The sequence below is a fragment of the Puma concolor genome, chromosome F2 (genome assembly GCF_028749965.1).
Source record: "Puma concolor isolate L17-30 chromosome F2, mPumCon1.1.hap2, whole genome shotgun sequence".
In the NCBI taxonomy this organism is placed as follows: domain Eukaryota; kingdom Metazoa; phylum Chordata; class Mammalia; order Carnivora; family Felidae; genus Puma; species Puma concolor.
Genome location: NC_141684.1, coordinates 45,747,352 through 45,762,269, shown reverse-complemented (window position 1 = coordinate 45,762,269; position 14,918 = coordinate 45,747,352). Strand labels below are relative to the sequence as shown.

The window sequence follows — 14,918 nt, the reverse complement described above, 5'->3', positions numbered from 1 at the left end:
GCAATTAAGTAAGAACTCCGGGCGCAGGGGCTTGGCCTCAGTATTTGTAAAGCTTTCAGGTGGTTCTAATGGGAAACCGGGGTTGGGAGTCTGCATTATGACTTCTTGCTTTTCCTGGTGCACCCCTAACTCCTGGGAGGCACCTGTATTTAAGAGATACTTGTAGAACACTGAGAATGATACTAACAAGTTAAGTGTTCGGGAGTTTACTAACCTAGAAGGGAGATAACATATATATTCTGTTTATCAGCTAAATGGCGATACAAGGCAGTACCAAGTTGGTTGGTTTGGAGAGAAAAGTTACAGAACCTAGGATTTCAAGGATAGGTTTGCGGGTTCTCAAACTGCCAAATTAGTTTTTGCGTATGTGTATATATGCAGTTTTCAGGTGGATAAATGGATACAGAAGATCCATGGCTTTAATCACATTCTCAGTGGGGTCAGTGTTGCAGGAAAGGCTAAGAATCACAGCTGAGGGCTCAGGAGAATGGATGTAAAGAAGGGCTAGCGTGGTCAGAAACAACATTGTGAGGAACATGGAACACACACCCAGCATCGAAGGGGCTCATGACAATCTGAGAGGGAGGGAGGGAGGGAGGAAGGAAGGGTCTTTCCAGGTTCAGGGGAGAGAAGGAACACAGTTCATGGAGGAGGAATATACCTACTACTGTAAGGGTGGTGTAAGAAAAGCTAAGCCTTAGGACTCTATGGGAGAATTTTTTATACTAGAGATCATCTTTTTTTCTTCCTTTTAGGTCTCACACTAATTAATAGATTTCTTCTCTATATAGACTTTATACTATAGCCTTTATAGTGAAAGGCTCTGTACTCTAAATACTGAATAAGGGCTTCTACAGATCCCTTTATTAGCATTCGGTAACAATCAGGTATTACCACACTGGCTCCTCAGATTGCTGTGATGATAAGGTCTCTGATGGAACTGTTTCCATTGTCTAAGGAGAACTGAAGACACTCCCCTCAGTGTCCCCTCTTCTGATCTTAGGAAGGACCATCAAGGAGAGGTTCATCCACAAGGCTGTGTTAACAGGAACTTCTCTCCCTCAGAATAATCCAATGTGACTGGCGATGATGAAACGTAGTTCCACCTTTCCCTTCCTCATTTGAGCTTCTGGCAAAGAAGAAAGCATGCAGAATTTCCCTGACATTAGGAAACATAAAAGACTAAAGAGAATCTTATGCATTTGTCCTCTTTCCTTTGCCACGATATAATCAAAACTTGGCAATAAGACAGCGTAGGTCTTGCAATATACACCATCTTCCCCTAATAAAAGGTGATCCGTGCCTTATGGTTAACAGTAAAGGAAATGCCGTCACATGGCAAATAAATGAGAACCTCTCACCCTTTTGTTCTGCTGAAGCGTAATTAATCTAAATGTCCCTAGGAATGAGAGGTACCACTTTGGGGGATACTAATTATGTTCCAGGCACTGGGCTAAAGGCATTACATATGTTAGGTTATACAGTCTTCACAAGTAATCCTTTGAGAAAGGTATAGTGATTATTATTCCTAATTACACATGAGGGAATTCTAGCCTAGAAATATAAGTAACTTGCCTAAGGTAAGTTTACCATCTGGTAAAAGGTAGAGCCAGGCACAAGCTCAGATCTCCTGATTCTCAGCCACTACAGGATCCTGCCTCGCAGTACAGATCCCAGCTGAGGTGTGAAGCATGAAACTGGTCCATTGAGAATGGGACATTATCTCATAGCAATAAATTGCAGAGGGAATTGCCAGGACTTGGGAGGATGAGTCAGACATGAACACACTGATGTGGTATTTCTTTCTATATAAATGGCCTCTCAGTTAGTTTGGAGGTAGCCTGTCTTAACAGTTATACTCATTGAATAGGGGCTCTATACATAAATTGTGGTACTTTCATTTGGTAGAAAAGTACGTAGCTACTAAAGATTGAGACATATATGGATACGTAAGGATGTCCAAGAAATATTGTCAAGTATAGAATGGCCTGCAGAGGGTGCTACTTTTTGATAAAGAAAAAAAAGAGAAAATACATACGCATGAACTGGTTAAGTGTATGTAAGGATGTCATTGGAAAGGTACACACGGGGTTGGAAATTGTAGACACCCCTGTTAGAAGTGAACTGTACGGGTAGGGGAGGAGATGGGAGGGAAACAGTTATCACTGGAGGTGCTGTCTTACCTTTTGAATGTTATGCCATGTCATAGATTGTCACCTGCTCAAACACACAGGTACACCGTATGTATGATGATAAAGATGAAGCTTTCAGTGGCAACAGTGATGTTTCAGATAAGCTTTGCAAAATTGAGTTTTGGAAATCTTAGTAAAATGAGGCATCTGATGAAACAAACCAATGAGGTAGGTTCATGTATTGGTCCTGAAGGGGGATATGCAGGGCACTGAAGGAATATATTGATCAGCACATGTATGTAGATGTTTGTATTTGTTCATGATTGAATTTATGTGGTTTTTCTCTGGGAGTGATTTTTTAAAAACGTAAGATCAGAGCGCCTGGGTGGTTCGGTTGGTTAAGCATCTGACTCTTGGTTTCGGCTCAGGTCATGATCTCACAGTTCATGAGTTCGAGCCCTGCATCAGGCTCCACGCTGATAGCACGGAGACTGCCTGGGATTCTTTCTCTCCCTCTCTTTCTGCCTCTCCTCCACTCTCTCTGTCTCTCAAAATAAATAAACTTAATTTTTTTTAATTTTTTTTAATGTTTATTTATTTTTGAGACAGAGAGAGACAGAGCATGAACGGGGGAGGGTCAGAGAGAGGGAGACACAGAATCTGAAACAGGCTCCAGGCTCTGAGCCGTCAGCACAGAGCCCAACACGGGGCTCAAACTCACGGACCGCGAGATCACGCCCTGAGCCGAAGTTGGACGCTTAACCGACTGAGCCACCCAGGCACCCCTTAATTGTTTTTTTTAAATATGAGATCACTAGGCAGTTTTTGAGTGGATAGATTAACAAGTGGAATAGAATGGATTCTATTGGATATTGGAGATAGGAAGTGCATGCAAAGTTGAAAATGTTGTTATAAAGTATTCTCCTTACTTCTCCCCCAACCCACATACAAAACTTAAACATCAGAAACTTATTAACAGTACATGAGAACGTTGGAATAGATACCATATATCTTGATTCCACATGATAACCTCTCTCCTCTTTCACTTACGGTTAGCATTTTGCATTTTTAAACATAATATAGTGCTTACATTTTGCAATTTCTGTCCTTTCCGAAAACATACGTAAATCCCAGAAGAATTGATTTTCCCCTCATATATGTATCAAGCACTTGAGTGAATTTTTGTGAAAACACAAGACTGATTTTAAGAAGAAAAAAAGAGGAAGAATTCATTTCTTACTCTGAAAACTGTCTTTCTTCACGAGATTGAACAATTTCCTGGAATGTTTCTACTGGCCGTTCTTACACTATTTGCGTGATGACAAAGATTGAACTCTGAAAGGCAAAGCGATGTTTGAAATAAGCCAACAAGACTGGATTTTAGAAATATCAGAAAGAAGGATCAGGCATTTTCTGAGGCACACCAGATTCAGAATTATGCACAACAGCTTTTTATCATATAAAAAGAAAGGTTTAAACATGTCCCAAACCCGTAATTTTTCCTACTCTCCAAAGTAACCTTTTTATTTCTTAGTTCTTGTCATCTTTTGAAAAGATTTAGACATTGCTAGTCATATCTGCCTTTTTAAAAATTAAGACCATCTTCTGATGCTTTTTGTATATTTACAAAAATCTGTGTGTGAGTTTTGTGAGACTTACACATTTTGTGAAACCCCTTATGCACGAAGCCATTTTATATGATGCCAAAACAGAACATTTTCCATGGAAATTTTATTAAGTAATATATAAGGAGATGGGAGAGTATTAGCATGTTTAATACTTTCTTGATGTGTTTTGAAAGCCCTTTAAGACCTAGTGTCATAAGCTTCTTTTTTTCAGTTAAAATCAGGCTTCAGGCTTTTCTAAAATCCAATTATTTTAAGAGATTAGACCGTAGATATCTAATTTATTTGTGACAGAACCAGAAGCAGATTCTGGTTTTTATCTTTTTTTTTTTTTTTTTCAACATTTATTTATTTTTTTTGGGACAGAGAGAGACAGAGCATGAACGGGGGAGGGACGGAGAGAGAGGGAGACACAGAATCGGAAACAGGCTCCAGGCTCCGAGCCATCAGCCCAGAGCCCGTCGCGGGGCTCGAACTCACGGACCGCGAGATCGTGACCTGGCTGAAGTCGGACGCTTAACCGACTGCGCCACCCAGGTGCCCCTGGTTTTTATCTTATATCGTGCTGTTTCTATACAAAACACGTTTCTTATAAATAAATTCTGAAAATTAAAGTAGAGGTATTAAAACCAGTCGCACTATACCAGCTCTCTGTATTGGCATTTCTCAAAGTGTAGGCCACAGACGGTCTGTGGCCCACCAACTGTTACTTGTCCATGATGCGATATGAAGAAAACTTGACAGTATTTAGAAACTTCCATAGCATTTTGACATCGCTACGATATCCAAGCACATGGTCTAGTAATTCATTTTTATAGTTTTTTACAAAACCATCACTCTGGCAGAAAGTGGAAATTTAAAAATCTCATCCTTGGGGCGCCTGGGTGGCGCAGTCGGATAAGAGTCCGACTTCAGCCAGGTCACGATCTCACGGTCTGTGAGTTCAAGCCCCGTGTCAGGCTCTGGGCTGATGGCTCAGAGCCTGGAGCCTGTTTCCGATTCTGTGTCTCCCTCTCTCTCTGCCCCTCCCCCGTTCATGCTCTGTCTCTCTCTGTCCCAAAAATAAATAAACGTTGAAAAAAAAAAAAAATCTCATCCTTCCCCACAGAGAGTTTGAGAAACACTACCCTGGAGAATGTTTCTGAGTTCCAAGTGGAGAAGGAGCTAGATAAGACACAACTCTGACATGGAAGGAGGAAAGGAAGGGCTTAACCTCACTCAGGAGCAGACACAGCTGAGCCTGCAAAAGTCCCATATTTTAATGTCCCGTGTGCAGGGAAGAGTAACTTTCCCTTTGGTAGAGAAGAAGTGCTATCATTGGTTATGAACTCTCAGACCTTTTTCAGCCACAGGTGGCAGAAACTAAACTCAGACCAGAGTAAGAAAGAGGGAGAGAGAGAATTCATTGATTCCATGACCGGGGGATGGTGTAAAGCTTGTCACAGGGATTCTAGGGACTTGGGGTCATTGCTTTTATTTATTCATTCATTCCGTCCCACTCCATGTCCTGCCCTTCTCTCCAGTCATTTCTCTCTCAGGATTGTCACGGTCCATTCTAGCACAGATAAGATTCTGCCATGTGGTGAGGTGGGTGAGTGGCAGTAAGGCTCTATCATACTACCTCAGACCCTCCAGAGCTGTCCCATACATAAAATCCCAAAGGAGTACTCTAAACAGCCCCACTTGTACAGTGTGCTCGACTGGGGGCCATCATCACAGCCAAGGCGAAAGGAGAATATTTTCATGTACATGCATGCGACCAAATGGGTTGGGTTGAGTAAGGCAGATATGGGGTATTCTGATCAACAGCCCCACCAGAAACATCTAGTTGAGGGCAGGTTTCCCACAGGTAGGGGATGATGGTAGAGAAGAATGGAAGAGATGAGCAGAATAAGCAAGCTATGTCTACTGAGTTACGAAGGCTTATCTTTTCAATGTCAAAACTAATTGGTATGAGAAATGGCAGGAGGTGGAAGAAATAAGAGTGAAGAAAGTTAGACAAATAAAAGGGAAGAACTCTCTGGCAGATACTGGAAGCCGTGATGGGGGCAGCAGGGGAGGGGGCTTGGCGTTGAGCAACGGAGAGGTGGCAGTGAGACAAAACAGAAAAAGGAATTGGAGCGGGGGCGAGTCGCATATCCATATCTGAGGATATGAGCCATGGGACAGCTTTTTAGTTCTGGGAGATATGGACGTCGGTCAGCCAATTAGAGCTCAAAATCCTCCAACAGTTAAGAGTATAATGTTAAAGCCACAGCAACTGCTTATACTTATTTTATGCTTCGGCAGTTATAAATCACAGTATGATGGAAACAGTGTCTGGTAAATTTTTATTTTTTTTCCCTGAACCTCCTCTCCAATATTTCCTTACCGATACAACTAACTGTAAAGTCAGAGTGGGTTTTTTTTTCTTTCCTACGTATGAAAAACTTTGCAAAAGAATCAGTGTAAAACATAGATCCGTTATATTCTCTCCTGTGCAACTTTTATACCTGACATAACGTTCAAGATGCAATTTTTAACATTATTTGTGCACAGAAAATCTGTTCAACATCAGGGCCGTGGAGAAAACTGACTTAACATCCTGTTTGAATCCTCAAAAGGGAGGTTTGAAGGCAATCTATTCACAAATGCCTGCCGTAATTAGAGAAGACTCTCTTCACGTGCTGTGAACAACTTAGTACAGGTGAGGCAGGGCCAGCTGGCAGCTGACCGAGGACGCTTGTGGCTCATGACGTGAGGGTTGTAGAAAGTCTCGGTCCAAAGTAGACCAAGAAAGAGGCACCTGGGTGGCTGGGTCGGTTAAGTGTCTGACTTTGGCTTAGGGCATCATCTCACAGCTCATGGGTTTGAGCCCTGCGTCAGGCTTTCTGCTGTCCATGCAGAGCCTGCTTCGGATCCTCTGTCCGCCCCCCCCCTCCTTCCCTTCTCCCCCCACCTCTCTGCCTCTCTCCCACTCATGCTCATTCTTTCTCTCTCGCTCTCAAAAATAAACATTAAAAAAATAAATAAAAGTAGACCAAGACAAGAGGCTGCACTCAGCTTCAGTTAGTGCTACTTCAACTACGGTCCTGGAACCAGTAGCCACAGCGGCATCCCTGCCGCTCAAGAGAAGCTCAAGAGAAATGCAAACTCATGGGCCACTCCTCATAATAGACCATCTCTGGGCGTGGGGCTCAGCAGTCTGTTTAACAAGCCCTCTACGTGATTCTTACCTACACTCAGGGCTGAGAGGCGCTCATGTCAAAGCCGGCAGCCTGGCCAACCGGAAAAGCCCAAAAGGTGATTGATCGCAGAAGCCAGAATGAGGTTTGAATTTGAAGACGGGACGGGAGATGAAAGTAAGCATTAGTGTCAGCAACGGATACACCGAAGCTACGCGGATAGGAAGCCCTGAGGGAAAAGATGCAATGGCACCTTAACGTGACCCAGGAGAATTTTTACTCAAGTCGGTCTTCTCTACTAGGCAACGTGTATGGCTTGCAAGAGAGCAGGGTCAAATGTGCTATATTTATTTGGAACTGACCTTGTGTATGAGCGGGTTCTGTCTGCTACCAAATGGAAGTTGGACTTACGAAGAGCCAGAAGAAGTAAGTAAATAGAGGATATCCCGTTGGTATAATTATCGACCTTATGCTAGTAACGTGGAGTATATAATTGTAATAAATTTAAGCTACCACTTACAGTGCAGCAGATATTCTTTGCAGATTGTTTCACTTCTAAGAAATAATTCGATTTGAGAAATAGTGTTAAAGGTAAAGGCTGTTTACTAAAGTCACCTTGGCAGAGTCTTAAAGAAGAGATTCTTGAACCACGTCTTGAATTTTTAAAGCATAATCTCTCAGTGTTATGCCTGAAAATCTACATAAAAAATTTTTCTCCAGGTGGTTCAGATGCTCAGCCAGATTTAGAAACCTCTTAACTAGAAAACAGACATGGATATGAACCAATTAGATGTCTCTTTTTTTTTTTTTAAATTTTAGGCTTGGACAAAGAAATATGCTTCCCCCTCCTTAAGGCTACACCTGGGCCTCAGATTCCTCTTCCCTGTATCTACTTGGCCCCTCTCCACCTGTTACCACCCTTTCCTCTCTGCCTGTGGGGGCTGGGAATAGAACATTCTGTCTTCCTTTGAACTCCTCTCACTGCCTGCATTTCCCAGGCTCCCAATTTCAGGGGAGGACTGAAACGGTTGTTCAAAAGTTGCCCAAGACATTAAATGTGAAGCGTACCGGTTCTTCCTCATTCATTGTTGTGTCTTGTCTTCAGTCTAGAGAACTCTTGGACCTCTCTTCTTGACTTCTGAGACCTCAGTATCAGCTGGTTCTTCACCCACCCATCCTCTTTAGGCTCCTTTCCAGTATTTGGAACCTGGCATTTGTCTTTGTCTTGTTTCACATACCACAATGCTTTCCGCGTCCATCTATGTCTTTCCAAGTGTTAGGATTCCCTTTTTCATGGCTGGGTAATACTCATATGTATGTCTTACAACTTCTTTATCCACTCATCTGTCAATAGGCGCTTAGGTTGTTTCCATATCTTGGATATTGTACACAATGCTGCAATGTGAAGATCTTTTTGACTAGTGTTTTTATTTTCTTCATATGAATACCCCGAAGTGGGATTACAAGATCATATGGTAGTTCTATCGCTAGTTTTCTTAGGACCCTCCATACTGTTTTCCATAGTGCTGTACGCATTTGCATTCCCACCAATTGCGCATCAAGATTACCTCTTTTCCATTCTCCCACCAACACGTGTTATTTATTATCTTCTGGATGATAGCCATTCTGACAGTTGTAAGGTGTTATCTCAGTATGGTTTTGATTTGCATTTTCCTGATAATTAGTAATGTTGAGCACCCTGTCATGCACCTGTTGGCCATTTGTATGTCTTGAAGAATGTCTGTTCAAGCCCTCTGGCAATTTTTCAGTGAGATTTATTTGGGTTTTGGCTAGTGAGTTATTGGAGTTCTGTATATGTTTTGGATATTAACCCCGGATCAGATATACAATTAGCAAATATTTTCTCCCATTCCATAGATTGTCTTTTCATTTTGTTACTAGTTTCCTTTGCTGTGGAAAAGCTTTTTAGTTGATAAGTCCCGCTTGTTTGTTTTTTCTTTTATTGCCTTTACGTTGGGTGCCATGTCCAAAAAAGTCATTGCCAACGCTCAGTGTCAAGTTGTTCACACTGCTGTGTTTTCTTCAAGGAGTTTTGTCGTTTAAGGTCTTATATTTAAGTATTTAACTTCCATTTTAAATTTAAGCCTAATCAATTTGAGCTCAGGTTTGTGTATGGTGTAAGATGGGGGTCCAGTTTCATTCTTTGTATGTGACTGTCCACATTTCCCAGCACCATTTATTAAAGACGCTGTCTTTTCCCTATTGTGTATTCTTGGCACCTTTGAGATAAATTGACTGTCAGTTGTCAATTGTAATTGATGGGTTTATTTCTGGGCTCTCTAGTCTGTTCAATAGATACATGTTTTTATGCTGATAACATAGTGTCTTGATTATCCTAGGTTTATAATATATAAAGTTTGAAATCAGGGAACATGATGCCTCCAGCCTCATTCTTCCTTCACAAGATTGCTGTTTGGGGTCTTTGGTGATTGCCTACACATTTTAGGATTATTTTTCCTACTTCTGAAAAATGACATTGGACTTTTGATAGGGATTGCACTGAATTTATAGATTGCTTTGAATAGTATTAATATTCTTCCAATCCATGAGCACAGAATATCTTCCTCTTATTTGTGTCTTCGGTGCCTTTCATCAATGTCTTATAGATTTCAGTGCAGCAATCTTTCACATCCTTGGTTAGATATGTTGCCAGGTTTTTAATTGTTTTCATGCATCGTAAATGGAATTATTCTGTACTGGTGTCTTAAATTAGGGTCATCTCTAGGATTCAGTTCAAAAAGTACTAATCGTTAATCCATGCCTTGTGTCAGTTCCTGTTTTTAATATTTGTTATACAGTAAGTGGGATAAAGTACCTGCCCTTGTGTGACTTCAGAGTTGGGTGGAGGAAGCGCAAATTGGAGAGCTCGCTATCCTCACCTTTGGTAGGTGTGATGACGGGATGTTTTAGATTGAAGACTCTGAATGAAAATTCGTCCATGGTTCCTGCTACAAACACTGTGCAGTTTGACTATTCCTATGGTTTTGAGTACCCACATGTGATGACTCCAAATATCTATTATTGAGTCCAGAATGGTAAAGAATGGTTAAGAGCATTCTTGAGTCAAAGGTACCTGGGTTTGAATCCTGGCCCTGCCACTCGATAGATGTGTGACTTCAGACAAGTTGCTTACCTTCACCTAAGACCTAGTCCCCTAGTTGTACAATGGGGATGGTGAAATCAGAGATGTAGGAAGTTAGACACACCAGATAAAGCTCTCAACACTGTTGCACCTGGCATATGTCAAGTACTCCGTGTATGTTCCATTTAACTTTGAGTTCTTGTTTTTTTTTAATTTGTTATTTTTATTTTTCCCCATAGTTGACTCCTCAGGGTAGCGTAAGCTTTCATTTGGAATTCCTAGACTTCCATTCATCTAATGCAACGTAGTAACAACTTTTAGTAAGAACTTTTGAACCAGCTCTTCAGTTCACCAAATGCTCCAGGGTTACTAAAATGACACAGAAGGGAAAAGACGGTACTATTTTGTGTGTGTGACTTTTGAACCTCCCACAGTGTGTAGCAAAACACGTAGTAGCTTCCCAGGTACGTGACCAAGTACCACGGACTGGGTAGCCTCAAATATCAAATTTTTTCTGGAAGCTAGAAGTCTCATCAAGGGCCATGCTTTTTCTGAAAGCTCCAGGGCGGGTATTCTTCCTTGCTTCTTCCAGCTGCTAGCTGATAGTTGCTGGTGAGCGTTGGTATTCTTGACTTATGGCAGCATCATGCCAGGCTCTGCCTCCCTGTCTGTCTCTGAATCCAAGCTTCCCTTCCCTTCTACAGATCGCATCACTGGATTAAGGCCAACCCTCACTCAGTATGGCCTCATCTTAACTTGATTACATCTGCAAGGATCCTATTTCCAAACAAGACCATAGGCGTAGGTATGGGGTTTAAAACTTGAACGGATCTTCTTGGGGGACACAGGTCAACCCAGTACAATGCACGCAGCAAATGTTTACTGTATCTTGGGGGAGTAAATGATTAACTTTCGACTGGAAAAGCAATGATTTTCCAATCTCATTTTGTCTCTCGCATGAGACATTGTGTTTATATGTGAAAATAGTCGGTCCTTAATTGGCCCCAGTATGAGCAGGGTTCAGACTCTTGCGTGTGGTACCTCCTACAAATTCCTCCTATAGAGGACACCCAAATGCAAAGTCTGTTATGATCACTATAGACTCTAAGCCTGCACTTAGAGCCAGCTGCTTGCCAAATGCTGCCTGCCTACAACACTCCGTAGCCCTCATCTCCATATCCTTGGGACCATTTCACAGGTAATCACAGGGTCTGACTCACTTTTGGCTCTAGGAACAATTGTGGCCTTCAGCAGAAGGGATTTACAGAGCTCTTACGAGTGTTTACTCGGTTGTCCTGGAATGCCACATCATGTCAACCATGTTGATAGCCTGGCCTCATTTATTGTCTTGCTTCTGACAACTGAGTATTTGTCTTGATTATAAGAACGAATCTTAAAAAAGATGGTAATTATGTGAAATGATGAATGCGTTCATCAGCCTGATTGTGGTAATCATTTTACACTGGGAAAAAATTTTAATGTTTAAAAACAATCTCCATTTCTGGCCTGGTTCTGGTTTCCTTGGCTCATTGCACGGCCCAAGCCCCTATTTGATAACCCTTGTGGTATTGCTGTTCTTTTATAAGCAAGGACCTGCATTCATGCTGGGCCCTCATATTCAGTTCTTGGGTCAGGGGTCTGGTGACTAAAGTAATTTGCCCCCTCCCCTGACCCACCTATGAGGATATCTGAAAAGAATCTGCTCCTAAAATCCCTTTGGCCCCTGTTCTGTCTCTGTTGTCCTCTAGATGGATGTCTCTCAGCTGAGAGCGCTCACCTCAGTTCAGTTTGTGTCTGTAGCACCTGATCTCCCCCAGGAGGCACATCCCATTCTAGGCTCCAGTCTCTCTCACAATCTGCCCTGTCCCTCTGGTGGGGCGGGGATTCTTGTGTGATCAAGTACATATACACATCATGGAATTACAATCTATCCCAACATTATTTGCAAGGTCAGGTCCTTTATCATTCGGATCTTCCGATACTGCTTCTGTTGATTTTCCTTAATGCTGTTTTGCTTGGTGAGTCAGAACTAGCTGAACACAGTTGCTCTGATGCTAACAGAAAGATATTCTGCTCGGATTATTCTTAGTGAATTGGAAGATCGTGATATTCTTCTGTAAAATGAACACTGTGATGGCTGAGCATATTTGTGACGTAGCCAGCCTGCTAGTCTGCCGATAAACCCAAGTGGGTATCACTACAGTGCTCCCATCAGGGAGGAGCTAAGTGCATGGCTCATTGAGTCACATTCTCCTTGCCTCAAATACTGTCTAGAAGTAAACCTCTTTGGAGGCCAGTGTTAACTCCTTCAGGTTATTAGGAAGCTTAGCAGTGTTTAGCAAACTTTTGTCCACTGAAGAAGAAACCTGTTTACACTGGTGATATTCAGGCGGCTGAGGGATGCACTGGAAGGTCAGTAAAAGGTGAGCTAGAACTTAGACTTTAAAGATTCCTGCTAAGATCCACAGTGTATTAATTTTGAGGAAGAAGCTAAAAATCTTGAATATAATCAGAAGCAAAGAAGGAGTTCAGAATGGTGGTTTTTCAGCAAGAGAGTTACTTATTTATACAGCAAGGCAGCCAACTCTGTTAGAAAATACTTCAGAGATGACTAAGAATGTTAACATGAAGCCAAGACTATTTTGAGGTGGATCCTAGAATTGAGAGCTGGCATGTAAAAGGTTCTATTAGAAAGATTCTGAATTCTCAAGTAGAAATCAGTCTGGACTTCCCAAATATTTTCTCTTTTCTTGACGGTAGACATACTCCTCAGGAGAGCAGTTTAGTTCATCCGAACTCAGAGTGCCCAACACAGAAGATCAAATCAAAACAACTTCAGCTGTCCCCAAGACTTGTAAATGAATGGCATGCAGTGTATCTTGTCCTTGCTGTTCTTGGAGTTTCTGAGGGGTGCTTTTGCAAAATTGAGTGGCAAATCCAAACGGACAGGTATATTGTAACTTATACTAAATGGATTCACAAGTCAAGTCATGTGTACAGAATGACATGAACCTTGCCTTTTATGCTTAACATCTTTTCCTGCTTCAGTTTGCTTTTAATCATGAAGTACACTTTTTCCAGTATAAATGAAACCTTGTAATGATAAGAAAAACAAAGGTTTCGAAAGCTGTAAAGAAGGAAAGAGCAAACCCACCCAAAGTCCTAGCATCCAGAAGCAATGCGATCTGCTGTTGATATGGTTCCTCACTTCTTCCCAAGTCACATTTTTTGGTTCTATATATACCATTTATATCTGGTTTCACATTTTTACGTAACTTCTAAACTTAAGCATTTTTCAAGCTATTGACAACTCTGTGGATACATTTTAATGATTATATAATGATATGCAGTTTAGTTATTCAGCTAATGAACATTTAGTTTGTTTCAATTTTTCCCCACAGTTGTCAGTCAGGCTGCAATGAATATGTTTGTTCTTTACCCCTCTTTGGCATCTAGCGGAGAATGCATTCTGATAGTAACACCCCCTCTGATTCTGTTTCAGTAAGAATGTTTACAATGTAACTAGCATTTATTCTTTCCATTTAGCTTTCTTTAAAAAAAAAATGGCATAGCTAAAAGAGTATAGGTTTTCTTGCTACAAACATGAAAAGAAACCGAACAATATCCCATGCTATCGGATATCCTCTAGGCTCATCTACGGCTTAATATTCCTTTACAATCCCACGTTACTACAGGCTGGAGGTATCCTGTAAGAAATCAATCCTATAGAATTCACACAGGTAAGTCTACTATAAAAAAAGAACTGGCGGCACCTGGGTGGCTCAGTCAGTTGAGCATCCAACTCTTAATTTTGGCTCGGGTCATGATCTCACGGTTCAGTTCTTGAGTTCGAGCCTGCGTGGGGCCATGTGCTGACATTGCGGAGCCTGCTTAAGCTTCTCCCTCTCTCTCTGCCCCTCCCCAGCTCGCACTCTCTCTGTCTCTCTCAAAATAAATAAAATTGAAAAAGAAAAAAGAACTATGCTTTATCACCTACTACAAACAACATAGCACAGAAAGAGCTAAAGAATGTTTAAGGAGAGGAGCACTATAGTACTTTAGGAACATAGCCTTTTATTAAGGAACAAGTGCAGCTAATGTCATTCAAATTACTCTGAACTACTATGTTTTAGGATATATTCCACGTAATTTAATTTTCATAATGGATTGGGCTGTTTATTCCTTTGAAATGAAAAAGAAATCTCATTATGAACCTGTGAACCATTCTGAAGAAAATACAAAAACAAAAAGTGACCTTTAATGTCCTTTTTAAGTCTGAAGTTCTGTGAAAACAGTAAGGTTAGGAAATGACCTGTATTTTAATGAACAAAATGTTTGAAATGATACTAAAAATTTCTAAGTGATCTAATTCTGAATCCAACAGGATTCCAAGTTTTGATGGTTTTCCCTCAAAATTCTTCACATCTGTCTATTCTTTTTGCCCCCTCCTCCAAGCTCCCATATTAGCTACTGCTTTTTGCCTCAAAATCCATATAAAGACTTACAAATCCTATGTGTGCACCACTGTATTAATATTAATACACTATAAAGTTACACAAAAAGAAATGAAAAGGCATAAAGTTAAATACAAATACAAATATTTGAGAACTGCTGGATTTGATAATGGCATTGAATGGATATTAATTTCATTTGTATGTAAGTTTCTTCCTTGTTTATAGAAAATATACACTGATGTACTTAGAGGTAAAGGGATATCATATCTGCAACGTACAATCAAATGGTTTGAAAAGACATAAACAGAGAAAATAAAGAAGGTGGTAAGACAAATGAAATAAAATATTGACAACTGGGGGAGGGGTTAGGTGAAGGGCACTTTTGTAGATTTTGAAATTATTTCAAAATAAAAAGTTTTAAGTGTGTGTGTGTGTATAAA

General features: G+C 41.0%; 1 protein-coding gene and 1 long non-coding RNA gene across 4 annotated transcripts in view; one reads left to right on the top strand and one right to left on the bottom strand.

Moving 5' to 3' along the window:
- NECAB1 (N-terminal EF-hand calcium binding protein 1) overlaps positions 1-14,918 on the top strand; it is a 194,402-nt gene that overhangs the window by 63,536 nt on the left and 115,948 nt on the right. The gene's annotated exons all lie outside the window — the stretch shown is intronic.
- The window catches only part of LOC147572000 (uncharacterized), a 40,943-nt gene that overhangs the window by 25,484 nt on the left and 541 nt on the right, over positions 1-14,918 (bottom strand). The window contains exons 1-2 of one of the 2 annotated variants that reach the window (XR_015246952.1): positions 6,973-7,087; positions 3,373-3,467 (exon numbers count right to left, since the gene is read on the bottom strand). This is a non-coding gene — a long non-coding RNA (uncharacterized LOC147572000). Of the gene's footprint in view, positions 1-3,372; positions 3,468-6,972; positions 7,088-14,918 lie in introns of those variants that run through there. The other variant, XR_015246953.1, reaches the window with a different exon arrangement.